A 22,825-nucleotide genomic window follows, 5' to 3' on the forward strand; every position below is an offset into this window, starting at 1 on the left:
CACTGCGGGTCTTGAGGGCGTGACCTCCCTCCTAGGCCCCCAGGAAGGGCTTGGCCTACGCTCCCCTGGTAGTTTCATGGTTTTGTTCTCTTAGCTATGTCCTGCTGGTCTTTCCATGCCAGCGCATAGGGCACGCTGGACAAACACCACCTTACACGGACATGTGCAAGAGACCTTGCATTTCAGGCCACACAAGCAGAACAAAATCATGGCATGAGGAGCTTAGGATTATAAGACCAAAAAGGACACATTAATGTGGTTGGAGTTGAACCTGCCATCCATTCTAGACCTAGCAATAGAGACATGCAGGGGGCTGCCCAGGGCCTCCCCCGGCGATAGCTGTGGTGACCTCCAGAGCCCAGGCCTGGTACAGCACTGGCAGCCCAGCTCCCTCAAAGTGGGAAGGAGGGGCCTCCAGGCACCACTGCCCAACCCCTCCACGCTTGGTTCCGGAAAGCCTGGAAGGTGGAGGGACGGCCTGGAACCGTTTAATGGGTTCTGTCAGGTGACACAACCTGGAGGCCCCTGCTCAGCCCCAGCAAGGTCCTGCCGGGCACCAAGGCCCTTGGGAGCTCCTGGAAGTACAGCAACCCCCACCCCACCCCACCCCAGGAGTTGGTCCTTTCCCAGGAGCTCAGGAGAACGCGCCACACTTGGGAGGGAGGGAGTCACGTAACTTGTCCAGACAATGGGGAGATGCAACTGCTTTGGGGCCCCCAAACCCCACAGGCCAGGCCCCGCTCCCCCTGCAATGACACCATCACTTACGAAGCCCCCACCTCTGACACTGGGACCCCCCCATTAGTCATTTTGTCCACCACCAGGGGGCCCTCCCATACTGAGCACCCCACTCAAGCGCAGCCCCACCTCTGTTTTAATCCCTACACAGGACCAACAGACAGCTTTATCAGTTACTTCCCAAGTGAGCCCATGAGGACCAGGAATCTATAGGGCTACGGCTGCCATACCTGCCCTGGCACTTGAATGCTGCTGGATAAACATGGGAGGGAGGGAGGAGGGAAAAAGCTAACTTTTTGTGGGTGTGTGGATTTGTGATCTACTACAATGATACAGGCTGGTTACTGTTTATTTCCTGGTGGTAACTGTTTCAGAACACCCTTTTAAGGATTCATTTTGGCTCAGTTTTCAAAGGTCAGTGTGACTTTATGCCCGCACTCTGGCTGCCTGGAGGGGCCTGGCCACCCTGCCCCGCCCCTGGGGAGAGGGTCTCAAGAGCACTCGTGGCAAGCCGGGAAGGGACAGTAAGGAGGGGGACCAGGAGCAAGGAGCCACATTCCAGGGACATAAATCCTCGCACAAGGACAAACCAACGACATGATACCAAAAAATAGCATCAAATATTAGCTAATGTTAAGTGTGCTATGAAACAAAGTATATACCTTACAGCTAATCTTCATATTCACTTCTTTCACATTATGTGGCATTTTCCACCTCCCAGTCTCCGGCCAGGGCTGGAGATGGAGTCTGTGACAAAGACCCTGCCCTTTGCCCTGCCCTGTGCTGGTCCTTGGAAGCTTAATGAGGTTTGGGAAGACGCTGAGTGTACCTAATTTATAAGGGATTTAAAAAGAAAAACACAACAGCTTCTGTCAGGGGCTCTCCTCCCGGGGTCCCGCTGCAGAGGGGACCGGCACTCTCTGACCCCTTGGTGCCCGCCAGCTGATTACAGCCGCCTGCCCCGCTCTGCCTCCGATCCACACACACACAAAGCAGGTATTGCGCATGGGCCAAGCACTTGCTAGTTCTAGAATCACTGCCAGTCCTGGACAGGTGGGGCGGGGAATTGCGGCTGGCTAGATGGTCCCCAGGACAGCACAGCGTGTCCCCAGCTCATTCGGCCACTCGGCAAACCCTCCCTGGTGCCCAGCGTCTCCCACTGCAAACGGACACTCTGCAGTGATGCCAGAAAGGAGCACCAGTGCTGTTTGTTGGCAGGGATGAATCTCAGCAACGGGGATTCAGGTGGAAAAAGAAAAAGCTATTTTTTCACTCAAAATTCAAAAGAAAGTTTGCACACAAATTCAGAGAGACCTGAGTGCTGAGGCTCAGCTCTGTAGTGACAATGGCACTGTCCGCCTCAATCTACCTTTTTTAAATAAACTTTTTATTTTAGATGCTTCCAATTAAAAAAAAAAAACCAACAACATTAAGACGGTGAAAAGAGTCCCACACACCCTGCACTGGGTTTCCCGTTAGTAGTCTCTCATATTAGTATGTTAATTGGTTTAAATTAGCAAACCAACATGGGCGCATTATTATCAGCTAACGTCCATCCTTTATCTGGATCTTAGTTTTCCCTGATGTCCTTTTTCTGTCCCAGGAGCCCATTTGATACTTTGTCATCATGCTCCCTTCAATTCTGGGCTATGAGAGTTTCTCCGTTTTGAGGAGGGCCGGCTGGGAATTTCACAGAAGGTCAGGGACTGAGTTTTCAGTGATGCCTACTTTCTTCTTTTCACTCTTCTACACTGTTTCATTTTTACGCCCGGGCATACATGGGTTTATAATTCTCACCCCTGTCCCGAGCTAGTACTGCAAGCTCTGCAATGTCCCACAACCAGGTGGCTGCAAGACAAGAAAGATAAGCCCCCTTGGCATCCCGGAACCCAGCAGGAGCAGACGGGACAGGAGCAGAGCAGGTGGCCACAGGACAGCGCCAGCAGGGGCTTTCTGCAAAACCGCCAGCAAGGTGGCAAGAAGGTGAACTTCGCAGGCATTCCTGGGAGTGGGTGGGAGGTCTGAGCCCCTGACCTGGACTGAGGCCTCAATGGGAGGACGATCCTCCAGGGGATGCAACCATGTCCCCTGTGGTAGGCCCACCCACGGGCATGGAGAAGCCCACACTGCGGCATTCCGGGAGCTGGCAGCACCTTGGTAGCTGCAAATACAGCCGCAGTCCCGAGACCTGGGGCCACAGGACCCCGGGAGGCAGCGGGAGCAGCGGTCACTAAGGAAGGGTGGGGCTTGTAGTACAAAGCGGAGGTGCAGGGCCAAGGCTTTCCTGAACAAAATGAAAAATAGCAGCAAGAGCCCAGCCAGTTAAGAGGTATTTCAGTCTGCTAACCCTGGCAGAATGCAATATACCACAAATAGGCTAGCTTTTACAATGGGATTTATTAACTTACAATGCACAGTTCTAAGGCCATGGAGATCCCCAACTCAAGGCTCCAATGGGAGGATACCTGGACTCTGAGGACAGGCTGCTGGCATCTGGGACACCTCTGTCACATGGGAAGGCACCTGGCTGGTGTCTGTTGGCACTTAGTTCCTGGGTTTCACTGCTGTCAGCTTCTGGCTTCAGTGGCCTCTTCTCTCAGCTTCTCTGAGCCCCCTGGGCTTCATCTCCTATAAAGGTGCGCCCATTTGCATCTAGTATGTACCCGAGAAAAGCCATGTTCTAACCCTAACCCAATTTAGCGGGACAACCATTTCTTTTAATTAGATTATCTCCACAGAGACATGGCACACCCAATTATGGGCGTAGCCTTTTGACAGATGGAGATGTGACCACACACATTCCAGGTGGGTCTTGATTTTTTACTGGAGTCCTTTAAAAGAGGAAATATTTTGAAGAGAGCTCAGAGCAGAGCCGATGTAGACATTTGGAGATTGAGGGAGAAACAGCCCAGATACTCAGCAAGGACTCACAGAAATAGCCAGTACCTGAAGAGAAGAAATCTCCAGTCCCGCCAGATGCTAAGCTAAGAGTCTTAAGAAAACGAGAGTTTTGTCTCCGAGCAGCTGAGTGAGGGTCTGAAGACGCCTAGAGAGGGAACCTCTGGCATCAGGAGCTGGAAGCCACAGAATCAGGAACAAGCACAGCAGATGCCAGCCACAGGCCTTCCCAGATCACCCTTCCTTGAGCCAAGTTATCTTCTCCTGGTTGCCTTAGTTTGGACATTTTTATATCCTTAGAACTGTCAACTTGTGACTTTTTAAATCCCCTTTTTAAAAGTGCTCCATTTCTTGCTAGCAATAAATGAAAGCAAGGGGTAAGGGGTATGGTATGTATAATCTTTATTTTTCTGTTATTTTATTTATTTTTCTGTTGTCTTTTTATTTCTTTTTCTAAATTGATGCAAATGTTCTAAGAAATGATGAATATGCAACTATGTCATGATATTGAGAATTGCTGGTTGTATATGTAGAATGGAATGATATGTTAATATTTTTGGTTGTTTGTTAATTTTTTTTAATTAATAAATAATTTTTTTTTTTTTTAAAGTGCTCCATTTCTGCTATATTGCATTCTGGCAGCTTTAACAAACTAATACAAAAGGGCCCCAGTAAAAGGATTAGTACCTACCTTGGGGCAGCTCCTCAGCTGAAACAGCCTCACCAAGGGTCCCACCTGCAAAGGGGTCTGCCCCACAGAGTGGGTTTATGGCCTTTCCTGGGCCACATGACAGCTTCCAGCCGCCAAAGGGGAAGAGCAGTGGATCTGGTTCCTGGACAGCGGTCACGAATCCCACAACCCGGCCTCCAAGCAGCAGCCCATCCTCCCCACAGCCCTGGGGGCCCAAGTCCAAAGCCACATGCAGGTGGCCCGGCTCCCACCAAACCCTGGAGGAGAGAAGCCGCCTGGCCTTGTCCTGCCCCTGGGTGCCTCTCGGCCACCCTTGGGGCTCCATGGCTGGTGATAGGTCCCCCCAGTCTCTGCCCCCATCACTCTAGGGCTCCTGCCTTGTGTGCCCGAGTCCCTGCAGCCCTGTACGGCCCCGGATTTAGGGCCCACCCTCATCTCAACTTGATGACAACTGCAAAGCCCTATATCCAAACAAAGGCCCATTCGCAGGTACTGAGCTAAGGGCTCAAGTGTGTCTTCCGGGGGACACAATTCAATCCAGTCCAGGTAGGAAGGTGGGGTTGTGGGGAGACAAGGCCACAGAGGTGGACTGCCGACTACACGGGCTGTTGGTGTGTGTGTGGGCGGCGGGTTGGTGCAGATGCAGAGGGAAGGTCCTGTGGGCATGGGCTGCACCTGCATACTGACAGGCTCTGCTGCCACGGCCACAGCCTCCCTGAGGTCCTTCCCTGCCCACCAGGGCCCTGCAGCGCTGCCTGGGCAAAAGGAGGCTCTAGGACACAAAGCAACTCATCTGGCCCAGGCCACCCAGGTGGGGAGGGCAGACCCAGATCAGAAGATGGGGTTGGGGGGTGGGAAGATCCCTGGGGCACCATGCTCTTGGCACGGGAGAGTCAACCAAGAATGCAGCAACAGGCTAGTCTCTGCCACAGTGGACCACAGGGAGCTCTGCAGGACAGTGGGAGCCCTGGAGAGAGTGGGGACTGAGACATAAACGCATCCACTCACAGCTCATCATCACGGGACCATATCATCCCATTCTGTCCTATTGCCAGCCCCTGTGAGACTGTGGCCAGCCCAGCCCGAAATTCTGGCATGTTCTCCCTTGGCCGCCTGGGGATCACTGCAGGGCGCGGTTTGCTCTTGGGCTGAGACAGAGGTGAGCAGGCCTGTGCCCTGCAGTCCCCACCCGTCCCTTCTGTGGCAGTGGGAGAGGCCCCAGCAGCTAGTACTCAGGGCTGGGGCATTTGAAGTGGCTCCTGCATCCTCTGTACGGCTTCGCTTGTTTTTGTTTTTTTGCATGGGCAGGCACCGGGAATCAAACCCGGGTCTCCCGCACGGCAGACAAGAACTCTGCCTGCTGAGCACCATGGCCTGCCCTGTGTGGCTTCATTTTTGCGGACAGATTGGGGCCAGACCACAGATGCCAGGTATGAGTGCACTACCTGGGGGTCTGCACTCTCTCCTTTCTGGGCAACGAGAGCCAGACCTAGAACCTATGTGGAGCTGACCTAGGCTCACACCACAGGGCAAGGGCCCGGCACCCCCTGTGGGCAGTGTCACCTCCCTCCCCTGCCCAGTCCCAGGGAGGGGGCACTGTCTTTCTAGGGCAGCCCATGCTGGGTATCTCGCATTTTAAACCACGAAGCCAGTTCTATGCTCCAAAATCTCTAATACTGCATCTGGGCTCCAGGCCACAATTTGCAAGGTTGCATAAACAATAAGACCCCTGCACATTCCTTCTGTACCTAAGACAGTTTGAGCCCCCCACTTCCAACCTCACCCCCAGTCCCTCCTCCTTTGGGCTCCCTTTGGGGACATACCCAACCAGCCCCCTTGGCCTGCCCCCACTCCACACCTCCACCCCCCACCTGTCCTGACCCTGCCTGCTCGCCGAGGTGCTAAGACAAACACTCCAGCCTAAATGGAAAGCTAGCCAGGTCGCAGCACATGATGCTTGCTTTAAAAACAAACCCTACCTCACTGTAGGAGGGAGACATCCTCACCCTGGGGGGTGGCAGGAGGTGACTGGAAAAATACACACAAACCGCTGTCCACTGTCCCCTGTGCCCCTCACACAGAGGCAATGGAGCCAGGGACACTGCTGTGGGCTGCTCTATCCCCAGCAATCCCAGGGCTGGCAGGCCCCCCAGGCCAACTTCCTCCCCCGTGTGGCCAGGACACGTGTCAGACCACAGCCTGGCCACATAACCCACAGTCCTGGCTACACAAGCCACTCAAGCACTGAGGCTGGATTTCTGTGCAAATCCACTGTCCACAAATCTGAAGCAAAAGATGCATTTTGTGCCCATCTCCCCAGCCATCCACCTGAAAGAGAGGCTCCTACTCCAGGCGCGACAGCAAGATATGCAGGGAAGAGCTGCGACCACGTTGCGTGGCAAACCCCGTGGCAAACCCCATCCTACTCCAGGTGCGATAGCAAGTGACGCAGAGAAGAGCTACGTCAGCACACACACCCCGTGCACATGCTGAAACAGAGTCAGTAAATACACAAAAAACTTCAAAGAAGCTGAGCACAAGATGCCAGGTACTGAACCAGCACTTGTTGTCGGACAATCTGATACACCACATCAGGAAATCCAAGTGCCAGGAACATCTTCTAGGAAGATTAAAATGATACATACAGACATGTTTCTGATTTGGCCCTAGCCCAGTGAGGCTAGGTTCAGGCTGGGGAGCCAACAAAGCCCTGCCGATCCTGGCTCTTGTCACACCCATGATACCTGAGCCAGGTGTCCACCCAGGCAAGCCTTGCTTGCCCATCAGTAAAGAGGCATGGGAGGAATTGCTGGTGCCCTCACAGTGTGTCCTAGACACTATCTCACAGGTGCACATACTACATGAATCCACAGTCAAATGCGATAACCTGTAGCAAGAACCATAAAATTACTACCTGTACCTGCAACAGCCAAGAAGAGATAGGTGTACAACCATAAAAGCCGCTCTGAAGGGGCAGTCACGGCCTGAGACTGAGGTCCTGGGCCATCCCTGCACCCGGCCGGGCCGCTCACTTCTCATTCGCCAGGTTAAGTACAACAAATACCTTCCTTACCTGGCCCAGGTATGAACCCAGGGGAAAGGTACAGGCAAGGACCTGGAAAACCACACATTGGGTAAATAATAAGCATTTAAGTTTTCTCTTAGACATTTCACTAAAGACCCAACTATTCAAACAAAGACACCCTTTACCTGCTACCTGATCCTGTTGCCAGGACACATCTGTCTACCTGGCATCTCCCTCCCCTCCAAAACCATAAAATTCCGAGAATGACGAGAACTACTTCCTCGCACGAGATTTAGAAAGGGACCCGGGGGAAGGGGCTGAAGAAATGACATCTCCAGACCGTCGGGTCCACACGAGCCAAGCTACATACTGCCCTTTGCAGAAAACACCTGTCTTAAGGTAGCACAAACAATGTGGAGAAATGAAGCCACCGAGACACCTAACACTTCCTTCTTTAATGTCACGCCCACATTTAGTATTTACAGTAGAAGCACATGACCTTCGATAACATCAGTTCAGGAATGTTCTTGCCTGATTTCATGTTTAAAGTCGAGCTCCTACCCTAAGGCGAAAGCTAGTGTCTAATTGGGAATTTTAAGCAAGTCACGTTAGTCCAAGAGGAAGTCGGTTGGTCATTCCTACGCCTGACGGAACCTTCTTGAAGGACGAAAGCCAACAGGTCCCAGGACCTCGCAGGAAGGCTTGTTCCCAGGCTGAGGCAGCCTGTCAAACCCCCTCGGGCACCTTAAGAGCTAAGGGTTGACTCAATAAAAACGTCCTTGATTTGGGGGGAGCTTAATTCAAAAGGAGAATGCCTTCTAAAAGGCATTTTAAGAGCAGCTTCCTTAATACCAAGATGCTGAGCGAGCTCAGAGAAGAGGAGAAGCTGTAAGAGGGCAGAACCTCCTTCCACTGCAAAGGGCTGGGACGCCGCCCTTCCAGCCTCGGAGGGGGCCGAACCGGCTCGCTGTAAAAACAAGAGTTACTGCTTAAGTGGCACGAAAGCCATCGCCATCTGTTTATACTGTAAACGAAATACTGTGAAAGGCCCTGCACACAGGGGCGAGGGATTCCCAGACCCCCAGTGAAAACCCCCCGGGCTGTCTTGGATCACACCAGAACCTGCAACCTCTGGCCATGTCCATTTTTCTATTTCCAATTCTAACTGAACAACATACAGGGAACTCTTCTGCTGAGCAGGAACCAAGCAACGCTAAACTCCTGGCTTGGGGAGGCCCAAATGACCAACAGGCCTGAAATAAAGGCTTTTTGGCCATGAGGGGAGAAGAAAAGCACCACAGTGGGGCCTCCGAGGACAGCCTTCTCTGCAGGGTGCTGCCTTCACACGCACTATGGGGTGTTCACAGCAGCCCCGCGAGCCAGGAGTACTTCTCCCCCAGGTCGTGGGAACCAAAAGCGTCTCCAGGCCCTGCCCAGTGTCTCTTGCAGGGAGGAGAGAGGCAAAAGCAAACCGTTTGAGAGGTCCTGACTCCTGCTCTTGAAGGGACACCAACATTTCCAGACTATTCTTCCGGCTTGAGATTCGCAGCAAACACCCGGAGCCCGGGAGGACCTGCGCTTGTGTCTCCAGGCTCACAGCTCCAACCTGCCCAGGTGGGCGGAGGGGGAAGGGGGCTTCCCTCTGCCAGTCGGCCCCCCCACCCCCCCAGGATGACACAGGCCTATGCACACAGAGAGCCCCCAGCCCCACGCGTCTCTCTCAGAGCCACACAGGCCAGCTTTCTGCCCCCGTCCCAGGAAGACCAGGCAAATTTCAACGGCAAAATGGGTTTAAAAGAGCGAGTGAACACTTCACTCCCTGGGTGACACCCTCCAGCCTGACAGCATGACCACTGGGCACCAGCAAAGGACACCCACATGCTCCCGGCCAGAACCACCAAGGAGCCACGTCAGTTCACAGGGGCAGCACAAGCAAAGATGTGAGGCCTTCAGCAGACTCAACCCATGCCTGCTGGCTGCTGAGCTCCAGAGGTCCTGCTCAGACTCTCGCAAGGCCTCTACTGACCACCGCTGGCAAACAGCTCCCCACTGGGTGAAGGAGTTGGGGGGTGGGAGCCTTAGGGAGGAAGGTCACCAGACTGCCACCGTCTGAGCCTGGTTCTGCCAGTGCCCGGCCATCACCCAGCGTGGCATTGCTGCGGGCGGGTACCAGGCACGTGACTGCACCTGGGCCCTTTCCTCCCTCCTCCCCTCAGTTGCATGCACTTTCACCTACAGGTATTGCAGCTGCGATTTAAGAACACATCGTGGACTTATTTCAATATCGAAAGTTTCTATTTCTCCCCCAGGCTGGACTCTCACTTCTGACCCTTGACTCGCACACATCCGAGGTTCTGACCAATGATGAATGTCAAACTGCTCTCAGCCCTAAGCTGCCAGGTCCCTTCTGAGTGGGGAGGGCCCAACAGCCTGCCCGGGGAAAGCCGCGTGCCCCGTCCAGCTCTTGTAGCATCACCCATCACCCAGCAGGCGCCGCCGCCAGGACCTCCTCCCTCAGCACCTCACGTGTGGAGACAGGCTTCCCAGATGGTCAGAGCAGCTTGGGCCACCTGCAGTCCACTCCACAGCATGAGAGCTGGGACCCCAGGCAGCTTGGGCACAGGTGGGCGGGAGACCCACTTTTTGTTGTCACTTGGTATTTTTGAATGACCCTTGACCCTTGACCCTTGACCACGGGCAAATGCGGCGGGCAGAGCAGTGGTCTCTGGATGAGGCCCATGTCCCGTTCCCTGGAACTTGTGAACACATCACCTGGCAACGGAAATTCAGATGGAAAAAAGTTGCTACTAAGCTGGCCGTAGAGCAGGGAAACCATCCTGGAATATCTGCAAGGGCCTGAGGTAATCCCTGGCCCCTAAAAGTGAACGAGGGGGCAGGAGAAGGGGTAAACCAGGGTAAACCTGGTAAACCAGGGAAGCCCCTGCCATGCTTCTGGCATCCAGAATCGTAAAAGAATAAATACAAGTTGTTCCAAGTCACTGAGTTTGCAGTAATTTTGTTACAGCAGCTGAAGGAAACTAATACCTGCCAACCCGTGTGTTGCACTGAAGATATTTTGTTTAAGTATATATTACGTGTAGAGAAACCGGGAAATAAAGAAAAAGAAAACAGGAGAAGAAAATAAGGCTGACCGACTGTCTGCTCACCCACTGCTAAGCAGCCTGACCTGATAACACAGGGCATTCGCAGGACCACCGCTACTTGGGAGTTAGCCTTGTGTCGAGCTTAGGGCCAGCAGGCCACACCTAGACCCACCTGAGAAGGAAAGCAGCAGGGCTCTTTCTGCTCCTCTGGCCGGGCCCCCTCATGCAGAGCCCTGAGGGGGTCGGGCACACGCTCCAGCACCTGTCAGGGGCCCACATAAGAAGGCCGTCCAAGAGCCCCACCGGGTCACTGCAAACCCTGAAGACAAAGGGAACTATTCTCAGAAACGAAAGAGGTACAAGTGCATCGCTAAAGCGTAGCAAGCAAGGCTGGAAAGGAAGCCTTCCTAACCCAGGTGAACGGGATCTTCTCTGCAGCCCCAGGGCAACGGGCCCAGCAGGGGCTGAGAAGAAGGACAAGGCTGGAAGCCGGAAGTAGGGTGACCCCCAAGCTGGGGTGCTCACTCTGAGCAGTCACACAGTCCAAAGCCTCCGGAAGCCCCCAGAGAGGGGAGGGAGGCCCTGACCTCAGTCCCAGAAGATGGGCCGTGCTCCGTTCTCGCATTCACTTGAGCTGTCCCCAGATCACTGAACAACTTGGAATTCTCACTGAGCAATCCAAATAACTCGTGTAATAGCTGCCAGGCTTAACTCAGCTTCTGCTAATCCTGAATTATTAAATTCACTAGTTCCTCTAGAAAAAAAAAAGTATCCATACCATAATTGGGATGGCACGACTATGCATACTAGTGTAGGGTATTATTTGTTCTGCAAATACCTACCAACCACCCAATATGTGCTAGGGCACCATTCCAGGAGCTGAGGACGTACAGCAGGTCAGTCCCTACAGGATACCTAGAGACCAGAGCAGAGACAGGCACCAAATATTACCAACAAATGCAAAACTATTTATGTGATGAGTCCAAGTAGAAGAGGGACATGGTGCTGTGTACAGAGTAGGGAATCCAGGAAGGCTTCATGGAGGAAGTGGTGCTCATGATGAGATCTGAAGGGATGGGCATAGGTGAACCAGGTGAAGGAGCAGTGGCCTGAGCATGGGACATGTGTCCTGCACATGGGTGCCCAGCCAAGGGAGGATTGGCCAGCCTAACTATTTCTAAAGCATATAGGAATTCAACCAGTGCATAACATTTTTCTACAAAAAAGTCTTTCCAGATAATTCTATAGGTTAGGTCAACTAAACTTTCAAAAAACACAGAACTCCAACCTTACACACACGCACTCCGAGAAAATAAAAAAAGGTGATAAAATCCCCTAACTCATCTTGTTAGTATCGTCTTAATAATAAATTCAGACAAGGAGATTATAACGAAGAAAAATTACAGGCCAAGTCAGCCATGAGCATAAATGCAAAAGAAAAAAAAAGCAACTGAATCTAATAATGTATAAGACAGAAAATATATAAGCTCAAATTGGATTTATCCTAGATATTTAACATAGACAATGTGTTAACATATGTACATCTCAATAAATGGGGCAATGAGTCAATAAAATTCTATATCCGTTCAGAGTAAACACTCTTGGCAAACTGAGAAGACTCAGGTGTTTCCTCAAACTGATGAAAGACATCTACAAAACCCTTCAGCAAGCATCATGCATAAAAGTAATGCCCATTATTCTGCCACTTCTATTGTACATGGTACTTAAGCACAGTTAAGAGAATGAATGAATGAATGAATGGTATAAGGACTGGAAAGAAAGAACATATCCACAGATGATGACTGTCCCTACAGAAAACTCTGCAGGACCTACCAGACAAATGGTTAGAAGGCAAGAGAACACTGAGCAAGGTGGTTAGAGAGAAGATGAACACTAAAAAACCAAATTCATTTCTCTGTACCAGTCACAAAATCTCTTACAACATATTTTTTTTTAAGTATCATTTATAAAAAAAAAGTATGATTTATAGTAACTCCAAAAATATACTGCCCCTATGGATAAATGTAATAAAAGACGTAGAACCCCTTTATAGATAAAAATATAAAATACTGACAATGAAGAAGATCAAAATACTGGGGAGCTATATCACCTACATTAACAGGGAGAGACAATGTGGAAAAGGCACCAGCCCTCCCCAGACTGAGTCATACATTCATTGCCATTCTCACCAAAATCCCTACGAGGCCCTTTGTGGACCCCACAAGATAATTCTCTCCCCATGTGGAAGAACAGCAGCCATCCAAGAGTGGCCGAGGCACGCCTGAAAGACAAGGGAAGGGGAGCAGATTCTTTCGGGTAACAGCTCTTGTTCTTAGACCACAGTGACATTAGCATGCTGGAATGGGACAGACTGACAGACCAACAGACAGGAGAGAACCCAGAGGCACAGCGACACACATGGGAAAAAGCCACAAAGGGCAAAGCTGGCAGCAGGGAAAGAGGAACTCTTCCTGAAACAGTCCTGAGACAACCAGTTATCTATACGGGCGACAAAATGAATCTGGGTCCCTCACACTGGGCACAAAAATCAATTCTAGGCAAATTAAGGACCAATTTAAAAGGCAAAACCTGTCTTAGACGAGATTGCACAAGATTATTTTTAGACTCTCGAGGTCAGGATTTCTTAAACAAGACTCACAAAACACCATCATAAACAGAAAAAGCATAATTTGGACAATATTAAAACAAGAACTTAAATTCAAAGAACTTTATTTTAAGAACAGATGCTGATATTTGTATATAACCTAGTCATTCCCAGAAACTTCAGGTATTAACGTGACACCTGAGACTCAAAGTTGGAGCTTTGAAGCTATGAAAGTCAGCACTACCCCATACAGGAACTGTTAAAAAACCTGAAAAAGTAATCAGACTTCATCTAGAGATAAAAATGAAGCTGATCTGGATAGGACTAAGGTAAATCAGATACTGGGTAAAGGACGATATCACCTATATTTTAAAACTTCAACTTCTGTGTGAGACCAAAGGGAGAGATTTTTATTTAGTGCAAAATTTATATTTTGGGGGGTGGGCCACGGTGGCTCAGCAGGCAAGGACGCTTGCCTGCCATGCCAGAGGACCCGGGTTTGGTTCCTGGTGCCTGCCCATGTTAAAAAAAAAATTTATATTTTGGGTAGCACATTGTGCTGGTCTGAAAGGATGTATGGACCCTATAAAAGCCATGTTTTAATCAAAACCCCATTTCATAAAGGCAGAATAATCCCTATTCAATACTGTATGTTTGAAACTGTAATCAGATCATCTCCCTGGAGATGTGATTTAACCAAGAGTGATTGCTAAACTGGATTAGGTGATGACATGTCTCCACCCATTTGGGTAGGTCTTGATAAGTTTCTGGAGTCCTATAAAAGAGGAAATATTTTGGAGAATGAGGATATTCGGAGAGAGCAGAGAATGCTGCAGCACCATGAAGCAGAGAGTTCACGAGCCAGCGACCTTTGGGGAAGAAGGAAAACGCCTCCCAGGGAGCACATGAAATAGGAAGCCAGGAGAGAAAGCTAGCAGATGACGCCGTGTCCACCATGTGTCTTTCCAGCCGAGAGAGAAACTGTGACTGTGTTTGCCATGAACCTTCTCACTTGAGAAAGAAACCCTGAACTTCGTCGGCCTTCTTGAACCAAGGTGTCTCTCCCTGGATGCCTTTGATTGGACATTTCTATAGACCTGTTTTAACTGGGACTTTCTTAGCCTTAGAACCGTAAACCAGCAACTTATTAGATTCCCCTTTTTAAAAGCCTTTCCAGTTCTGGTATATTGCATTCAGCAGCTAGCAAACTAGAACACATGTTAATTAACTTAACTTGTATGGTAAGTTTACTTGAACACCTTAAAAAATGGAATCTTGACTAGGGCATGAGATCTTGTTGGTATGTACAAGTTAATGTGATGCCCCAAAACACCCCAGAGTAATGTGGGCAGTGAACAAAAAAGTACTTGCAAAGTCCCCCTGGGGCACTGGGGAAAAAGGAGGAAATATTCAATTTCCCCATTTGGAGAATTTCTAATATTCTCCTAAGCAGTGGGGACAACCAAATCAATAGGGCGAGCCCTCGATCTTGGGGTTCGCCCCTATGAAACTTATTCCTGCAAAGGATAGGCTAAGCCTACTTGTAATTATGCCTAAGAGTCACCCCCAGAGAACCTCTTCTATTGCTCAGATGTGGCCTCTCTCTCTAAGCCAACTCGGCAGGTGAACTCACTGCCCTCCCCACTACACGGGCCATGACTCCCAGGGGTGTAAATCTCCCTGACAATGCGCGACGGAACTCCCAGGATGAGTCAGGACTCAGCATCATGGGACTGAGAAAGCCTTCTTGACCAAAAGAGGGAGCATAAATGAGACAAAAAGTTTCAGTAGCTGAGAGATTTCAGAGTTGAGAGGTTATCCTGGAGGTTTTTCTTATGCATTATATGGATATCCCTTCCTAGTTTATGGCGTACTGGAGTGGCTGGAGGGAAATACCTGAAACTGTAGAACTGTGTTCCAGTAGCCTTGATTCTTGAAGATGACTGTAGAATGATATAGCTTTTACAATGCGACTGTGTGATTGTGAAAACCTTGTGTCTGATGCTCCTTTTATCCAGGATTTGGACAAATGAGTAAAAAAATAAGGATAAAAATAAATAAACAATGGGGATAAAAGGTAAAAAAGTGGGTAGATGGAAATACTAGTGGTCAATGAGAGAGAGGGCTAAGCAGTATGGGATGTATGAGCTTTTTCTATTTTCTCCTTTATTTCTTTTTCTGGAGTAATGCAAATGTTCTAAAAATGATCATGGTGATGAATACACAACTATGTGATGATATGTGACCACTGACTGCACACTGTGTATGGAATGCATGTGTGTAAAGATTCCTCAATAAATACATTAAAAAAAAAAACAAACCTGATGCTGAGACAAGCCAAACTAGAAGCTACCTGGCCCTGAAACAAATACAAAGATTGTCAGTATCACCAGTAACCTGAGAAATGCAAACTGCACCCACAATGAGCTCCCATTTACACCCACTGAACTGGCAGAAATCAAGCCAGATACCAGCAAGCAAGGCAAGGACGAGGGAGAAGGGGAAGGCTTGTGGCTGTGGGGAAGGTGAATCGTGCCAACAAGCTGCAAAATGGTTTCGTAACCCAACAGAGCTGGGGGCTCCCCAACCCCACGGCTGGCGATTCCCCATGGGGTTCCAGGGGACACACCCAAGAAGATCTAAAGCAACGGAATAAGGACAGAGCAGATCACTTTATGGGAGAGAAAACCACACAGCAGTGAGTGTGGGCGATAAGCCACAGCCTGGCACACCGTCACGGTGCCCGAGTGAAAGAGGTGGGCCACAGAAGACGTAGAGAATGGTGCCACTTGGTTAAACTCCAGGGACACCCGCAGCTCAGGTCTGCACTCCTTTTCCTGGAACCCTTGGGACTTTCAGAATTCCTTTCACTTCAAAAACTGCATCTATCACCGCCCCTAACAGCAGAAACCTCCAATCAAATACGGGCTCTTTCCGCAGCCACACAAGGTGGGGCTGTGAACTCAGAGGGGGTGAAAAGCTGTCAATAGTCTCGTGTTGGTTTGGGTCAGGTTTTGCTGCCGGGTGAATTTCTGCCAAGCTGACTGTGGTTTCCAAAGCTTTCTGGATTTTGGAATAGCAGATAAGGGACCACAGATCAATATGATGGCTATCAGTCTACGCCGTGGAACCAAAATGAAAACAAAGGAAAAATACACCCAAGTCCCTCGGGAGAAGGAGAGGGCTATGACAGGGGAGGCACACAGAGGGCGCGGGGGCATGGAAGATTCTAGGCAGGCGCACGCGCTGAGGTGGGGGCAGGAGACACAGGTGTTTCCTGTCGCCCTTCATAACGCATGTGTGTGCGATATTATTTTGTATATTTGAACAAAATGACCATAAAAAATCTTTAAAATAAACAGGGTGGAATGGCGTTCTGGCTGACAGAGGAAAAAGGCAGAGACAAGGCTTCTGGCTTCAATGGTGATGTCATCCCGGAGCTGAGAAACGTGGGAAGGAGGCGAGTTCATCTGTTGGTCTGGGGTGGGAGGACGAGGCGTTTGGCTGGGATGCGATGGGTTTACAGGGAATGGTGCTTGTTCTAGTTTGCTAGCTCGGTGCAGGGAGGCCAATGAAGCTCAGGGTTTCTCTCTCAAGTGAGAAGGCACCTGGTGAACACGGTCAGGGCTTCTCTCTCATCTGGAAGGGCACGAGGCAAACAGAGCATCATCTGCTAGATTTCTGTCTTGGCTTCCTGTTTCATGAAGCTCCCCGGGAGGCATTTCCCTTCTTCATCTCATCAGAGCTGGTGGACTCTGCTTCTCGTGGCTGCGTTGTTCTGCTCTCTCTGAATCTCTCTCATTCTCCAAAATGTTTCCGCTTTTATAGGACTCCAGAAACTAATCAAGACCCACCAAATGGGTGGAGACACATCTCCAGCTAATCCAGCTTAACAACCACTCTTGATTGAGTCACATCTCCAGGGAGATGATCTAATACAGTTTCAAACATACAGTACTGAATAGGGATTAGAAGAAACGGCTGCCTTTACAAAATGGGATTAGGATTAAAACATGGCTTTTCTAGGGTGCATATATCCTTTCAAACCAGCACAGCGCTTTTTTTAAAAAATGGTCCCTGGTACGATACCACTTGTCTCACCAGGAGGCACGGTCTGTGACGCCTTCCTCTTTGGTATGGGCAGGCTCGAGACGGTGTTGACCGACAGAGCAGGTGGACGTGTCACCACATGACTCCAAGGCTGGTCAGGAAAGGGCACAGGACAGCTACCTGGCTCTCTGGGAACCTCCTTCTGGAGAGGCTCCCTCCTGGAACCCAGCTGCCTGTGCAGCTTGGAGAGGCCACATGTCAGGGCTCCTGGCCCAGTCCAGCCTGAGTCACCCCAGCCCCAGCCCCAGCCAAGTGAGCAAAGGAGACTCGAGGTCAGGGTTGGCAAACTTTTTCCATAAAGACCCAGAGAGAAACTACTTCAGACTTTGTAGGCCATGTGGTCTCAGCTGCAACTACTCATCTCCCCTGTTCTGGCAGGAAAAGCCGACAGAGACAATGCATAAAACAATCAATGTGGCTCTGTTCCAATAAAACTTTATTTACAAAAACAGGTAGTGGGCTGGGCTGACCTATAGGCCATGGTTGTCCGAGCCCTGTACTCGATGACTCCAGCCCCCAACACCTAAGTCACCTTCATCCACCTGAGTCACTCCCAGGTGAAGCCCCAAACACCATGAGCAGACACAGCCATCCCCACTGTGCCCTGTCCAAGTTCCTGTCCACAGAGTCCAAGCATCACAGAACAGTTGCTATCTTCACCACCACATTACAGATGGTTGTTACACAGCAAGAGCTAACTGCAACAAAGCATCTCTGACACATCCCAGTACAGATGCCAGGTCTGGGTGGAGACAGAGGTCTGGATGGAGAGGCCAACCGGCCCCAGGGTGAGTGAGATTGCCCAGGGAAAGGGAACAAAGCAAGGGTAGGAAAGGCTTAGGCTAGGCTTGAGGCACTAGGATACAAAATAACAGGGTGGGGGGAGGATGAGCCTGCTGAGGAGACTCAGCAGGAGCTGGCCAGGAGCAGGGGTGCGGGAAACCAGGAGAGCCTAATGACAGGGCAGGCAGGGATGAGGGTGTTTCAAGAATGAGGGTGTAGTCACCCAAGTGCAAAAGGCCATGAGACACTGAGTGTGTGTCATCCTGGCTGGGTGATGGTGTCCAGTTATCTGGTCAAGTAAGCTCTAGCCTGATTGTTACTGGGAGGGTGTTTCATGGAAAGCTCAGCATCTACAGCCAGCTGATTGCATCTACAAGTGACAAAGACCACCCACAGCAATAAAGCAGTCTCCTCATCCAATCAGTGGGAGGTCATAAAGCCAGAACTGAGGAGCTCAGAAATCAGAAAGAAGAATTTCTGCCTCTACTTTAGCCAGCCAGCTCCAGTTAAATTCCTCCTAGGGAATTCAACCTCACCTTCAAGAGTGTTTGCAGCATGCAGCCTGCCCTGTGAAATTTGGACTTACCAATCACCACAGCTGTGTGAGCCAATTCCTACCATAAGTCTCTTAATACTTACGGATACATATATATACATTTTCCCCGTCACTTCTGTTGCCCTAGAGAGCCTTGGCTAACCCAACACACTCAGAGAGGTGGGGGAAAAACCTCCCATGCTGAACCACAGTGCTAAAGGTATCTTCCATGGCTGAGGGGAAATCGCTCTGCCAGCTATTCCTCATGACCCTGAGCAAGTCGCTCAACCTCCCTGTGCCTCAGTTTACTGAACAGCAAAACCAAGATGGTGCTATTTCCTCCCTGCTTGCCATCAGTAGCTGTAGTTGTTATTTCTTTTGCTTCTCCAACAACCCAGGGAGTCAGACAGTGCAGATTCCCTGAGCCCAATAGTGAGGTGTGTGGACCCAGAGAAGTCAAGAGACTGTGCCAAGGACACACAGCTGTCAGAAGACAGCGAAGCAGGCCGCGAGGGAAGCCCAGTGCAGAGAGGCCAGGCAACTCCCCCGTCTATTCTCTGTCTGAAACGAACACTTCCTGGGGAGAATAATTATTAACTGCAGAGGCTTAATGAGGAAAAGGAGCTGCCAGGACGTCTAATACCAGTAATTTGTTCCTATTAAAGAGTAAATGTGTAACAACAAAGCGGGCTCAAACCAACAGCATCAGATACGTCCTTCTGCCTCCAGGTAAATAAGCACAACCATCAATTACCTGAACACAAGGTGCCCCAAATGGGAAAGAAATGAGAAAGTTCCCAGTCTTTTCAGACCCCTCCCCAGCTCTCAGCTGCACCTGCTGGGAGAAACCTCAAGAGCTTCAGCTCAGAAATCCAGGGAGTTAGGGGCGCGGAGAAACAGGGCAGCTGGCTGGGCCCGGCTGCAGGGCTGGAAATGCACCGACCAACGGCCAGGGAGGTCAAGCCTTCCTGCCTGGGAAGGCAACCCCAGGCCCTGGCTGCTGGGTGGGCCCCGTGGGGGACAGGGCCATTCCCTCCAGCCCAGCCCATGCCCAGCCTTCCTCCAGGGCTGGAGGGGGCAGCCCCCAAATCTCCAAAGAGGAATGTCAAAGGACTGCCACATTTAGTCCCCAAACATCTCCAGGCTCAGGTTGTCCTAGGGCCTCAAGACCCTTCCAGAAGAATTTTAGAGCTCTCTATTAAAATTCAAAAAAACCGAAAGGCTTTATTAAGCCACTGACTCCAAGGCGGGCTGGCTCAAGTTGGATGGGCTGGGGGCGGGGGGCAGCACCCCACAGTGTCCTTGTGGCCATAGGAGATGCCAGAGTGAGCTGTCCCAGGGCCCCACCTATGGGTGGGGGGAGCAGAAAAGGCCTCAGAGGCCGAGAACTGAAAAGGCCTGCCTCTCACATCAGCAGGGGACACCCACCCAGCGACCCCTAGTACACCAACACTGCTACTTCCAGGGACCCTTTAGCAAATAGCTGACGAAGAATTTTCTTTTGGGAAGAAGGATCAAATATTGGCCCAGACGTCTATTAATTTACAACTTACACTGCAACTGCTGAGACACAGAAAAACAGGGATTTTTTTTTTTTCCTTTCTGGTTAAATATTTCCTAAGAAAATTCCAGGCCTAAATTTCAAGAGACTGATTTAGCATGACAGTAGAAGGATAACACAGGTGGTTTTAGATTATTAACTAGCAGCTCTGGTGGAAGGAATGGAAAAAAAAAAAGTCATACAGCCCTCCCAGTAGAAATATATATTTTAGCAAACAGAGGCAATGTGTGTTTTAGCATCCTTTCTTTTCTTGTCTTTATCACGTCTTCAGCAGTCTTCTAGAGTTGAGTATTTTATTTCTTTTGGGCCTCTTTTCCCCCTACAACCAGATGGTGAAATTAGCTTCCAGTATTACAAAGAACAGAACAAAACAAAAAAATCTCCCCTCGCATCAGGTTCCCGCGGAAGACAAGCCCGAATTTGCTCTGCAGTTCCCTTCCACAGCCTTTGTCAGCAGCTCCCCGCCTTATTCTTTTCCTCTGAAACTAATGAGCTGTGGGACTGTTCTGAAGCCAGTGAGCGAGAAGATGTAAGCAAAGACTCAAAATTCAATTTGGGAGGGAAGGCAGCCCGTAGGCTGGCAGCTGAAGGCAGCTCTGCCAAGCGGCTCCTGCCTGGGGGCCTGGGGATGGGAAAATAGCTCAAGTGAAGCCCAGAATGAGACTGGGCAGGCTGACACCTTCCTTTTCACAGCGCAGCCCGCAGGAGCATCACCAAGTGGGTGATAAGCTAAAGCTGCGTCTGGAACACAAGGCCGCCGAGAAGGCTGCACGCGAATCCCTGTGGACTGCTGCACACTTTGGAATTCCGGAATCTTCCCTCGAGCAGCCTTAGGAGGGGGCTTCCAGGCCCGTGGGGCCCCTTCAAATGGCCCCCTCCCCTCCCCACAGGTGCAGCCCCGTGATGCACACTCACACACATGCACACACACAAACACACCTGTGCACACTCACACACCCTCACACCCTTCTTGAGGTCCCAAAGCAAAATGTCAGGTCCAAATTTTAGCACCAGAGCCTTCAGCACGGTTCTGGATATGTGGAAAAGATTAATCTAAGATCAAGTATCCTGTTATTAACTGATTAAGAGATGACTTAGAAGAAACAAATTGGACTTTCCTCTCAGAGCACCGCAAGGGTCCTGGAAAGGATATCCACGTTCTCTCAGTAATTACTGAGGCCCTCTACATGTACGATTCACTTATAATTAAAAATTATTTGGCATAATAAGTCTTTTGAAAGATTCTAATCTGCAACCTGAACTCAAAGCAAGTCTAATTAAAATTGTCGTCACTCATTAATTCAACAAATATCTGAAGCGCTCCGTGTGCCAGGCCCGCTGGTGGGGCGCCAAGAGGGGGAAACGCAGTCCAGCCCATGGCGTCCTCAGCCTGGGGGGGTGGGTGACAGACGGGCCAAACAAAGGCAAATGGTGATGCCATACTGGGCGGGGTCAGGGAGTTGGTGAAGGCGTGGAGGGAGGGGTCAGGGTGCTGGTGGAGGTGTGGGGGGAGGGGGTCAGGGTGCTGGTGGAGGTGTGGGGGAGGAGTCTGGGAGCTGGTGGAGGTGTGGGGGAGGAGTCTGGGAGCTGGTGGAGGTATGGGGGAGGAGTCTGGGAGCTGGTGGAGGTGTGGGGGAGGAGTCTGGGAGCTGGTGGAGGCGTGGGGGAAGGGTCTGGGGTGCTGGTAGAGGTGTGGGGGGAGGAGTCTGGGGTGCTGGTGGAGGTGTGGGGGAGGAGTCTGGGAGCTGGTGGAGGTGTGGGGGAGGAGTCTGGGAGCTGGTGGAGGCATGGGGGAAGGGTCTGGGGTGCTGGTGGAGGCGTGGGGAAGGGTCTGGGGTGCTGGTGGTTTGAAGGTGTTGGTGGAGTTGTGTGTGGGGGTGCCCTGAGAGGCACCACCCCCACAGAAGGGAGCAGCCCTGATGGCGGGAAGAGCAGGGTGGGTGAGGCAGGAACCGAGGGTACCAGTACTTGGCAGGAGCTTGGTATTTCCTACCTGTTTCCTCACTCAGCTGTGTGACAGTGGGAGCTGCCCCACCTCTAGATGACACCCATGGCCTGCACTAAGGCAAGCCCCCACCTTCCTACTCAGCCAGTGCCTGGGCACAGAAGGCAGGTAAGTGGTAGCCGCAGGGATGCAGTGGACGGTCAGGGCGGATGAGCAGCAGCCGTGTTGAAGGTGTGGGTGCAGAGCCCACCAAGAAGCCCAGACTCCCCTGCTCCCACGTGCCAATGTGGGCAGCACAGGAGGAGCCGGGCCTGCTCAGGGCACACAGAACCACGTGGAGCCAGGTGGGGGGGGGGGGGCGCAAGTGTGCACATGGATGCAGCATGTGTGCAGTACATGTATGAGTGCATGGCATGTGTGCATAGTACACATGCGTGGCATGCATGATGTGTGAATGTATGCACATGGCATGGGTGTGTGCAGGAAGATGCATGTGTGTGCATCCCTGAAACAGCGTTTCCTGCTGGAAAGCGGCAAATCGGAGCTTTGCGCGCTCTTGGGCGGCTGGAATGCAGGGTCATGGTGGCAGGAAGGGTATAAATCAGCTCAGATCCGGTGCCTCCAAAGCGCCCACACCCACAGCCAGAGTTAGGCTGATTTCCTGCTGGCCATACAGACTGACTGAAAAAATAGCTGCCAGCCATTTAATCCTTCCTAAGTGAGGAATTATTTTCAGTTTGTAACCAGTTTTGCAGTTGCCTAACTGCTTTGCCTTTGCTTGGAACTGTTAAACAACAGCTCGCCACTGTCCCCAGTTCTTCCCATCATCA

General features: G+C 50.9%; 1 protein-coding gene across 1 annotated transcript in view; it reads right to left on the reverse strand.

Moving 5' to 3' along the window:
- Nucleotides 1–22,825, reverse strand: part of CELSR1 (cadherin EGF LAG seven-pass G-type receptor 1) — a 168,162-nt gene that overhangs the window by 104,561 nt on the left and 40,776 nt on the right. The window lies entirely within an intron of this gene.

This window comes from Tamandua tetradactyla, chromosome 7 (genome assembly GCF_023851605.1).
Source record: "Tamandua tetradactyla isolate mTamTet1 chromosome 7, mTamTet1.pri, whole genome shotgun sequence".
NCBI classification, from domain to species: domain Eukaryota; kingdom Metazoa; phylum Chordata; class Mammalia; order Pilosa; family Myrmecophagidae; genus Tamandua; species Tamandua tetradactyla.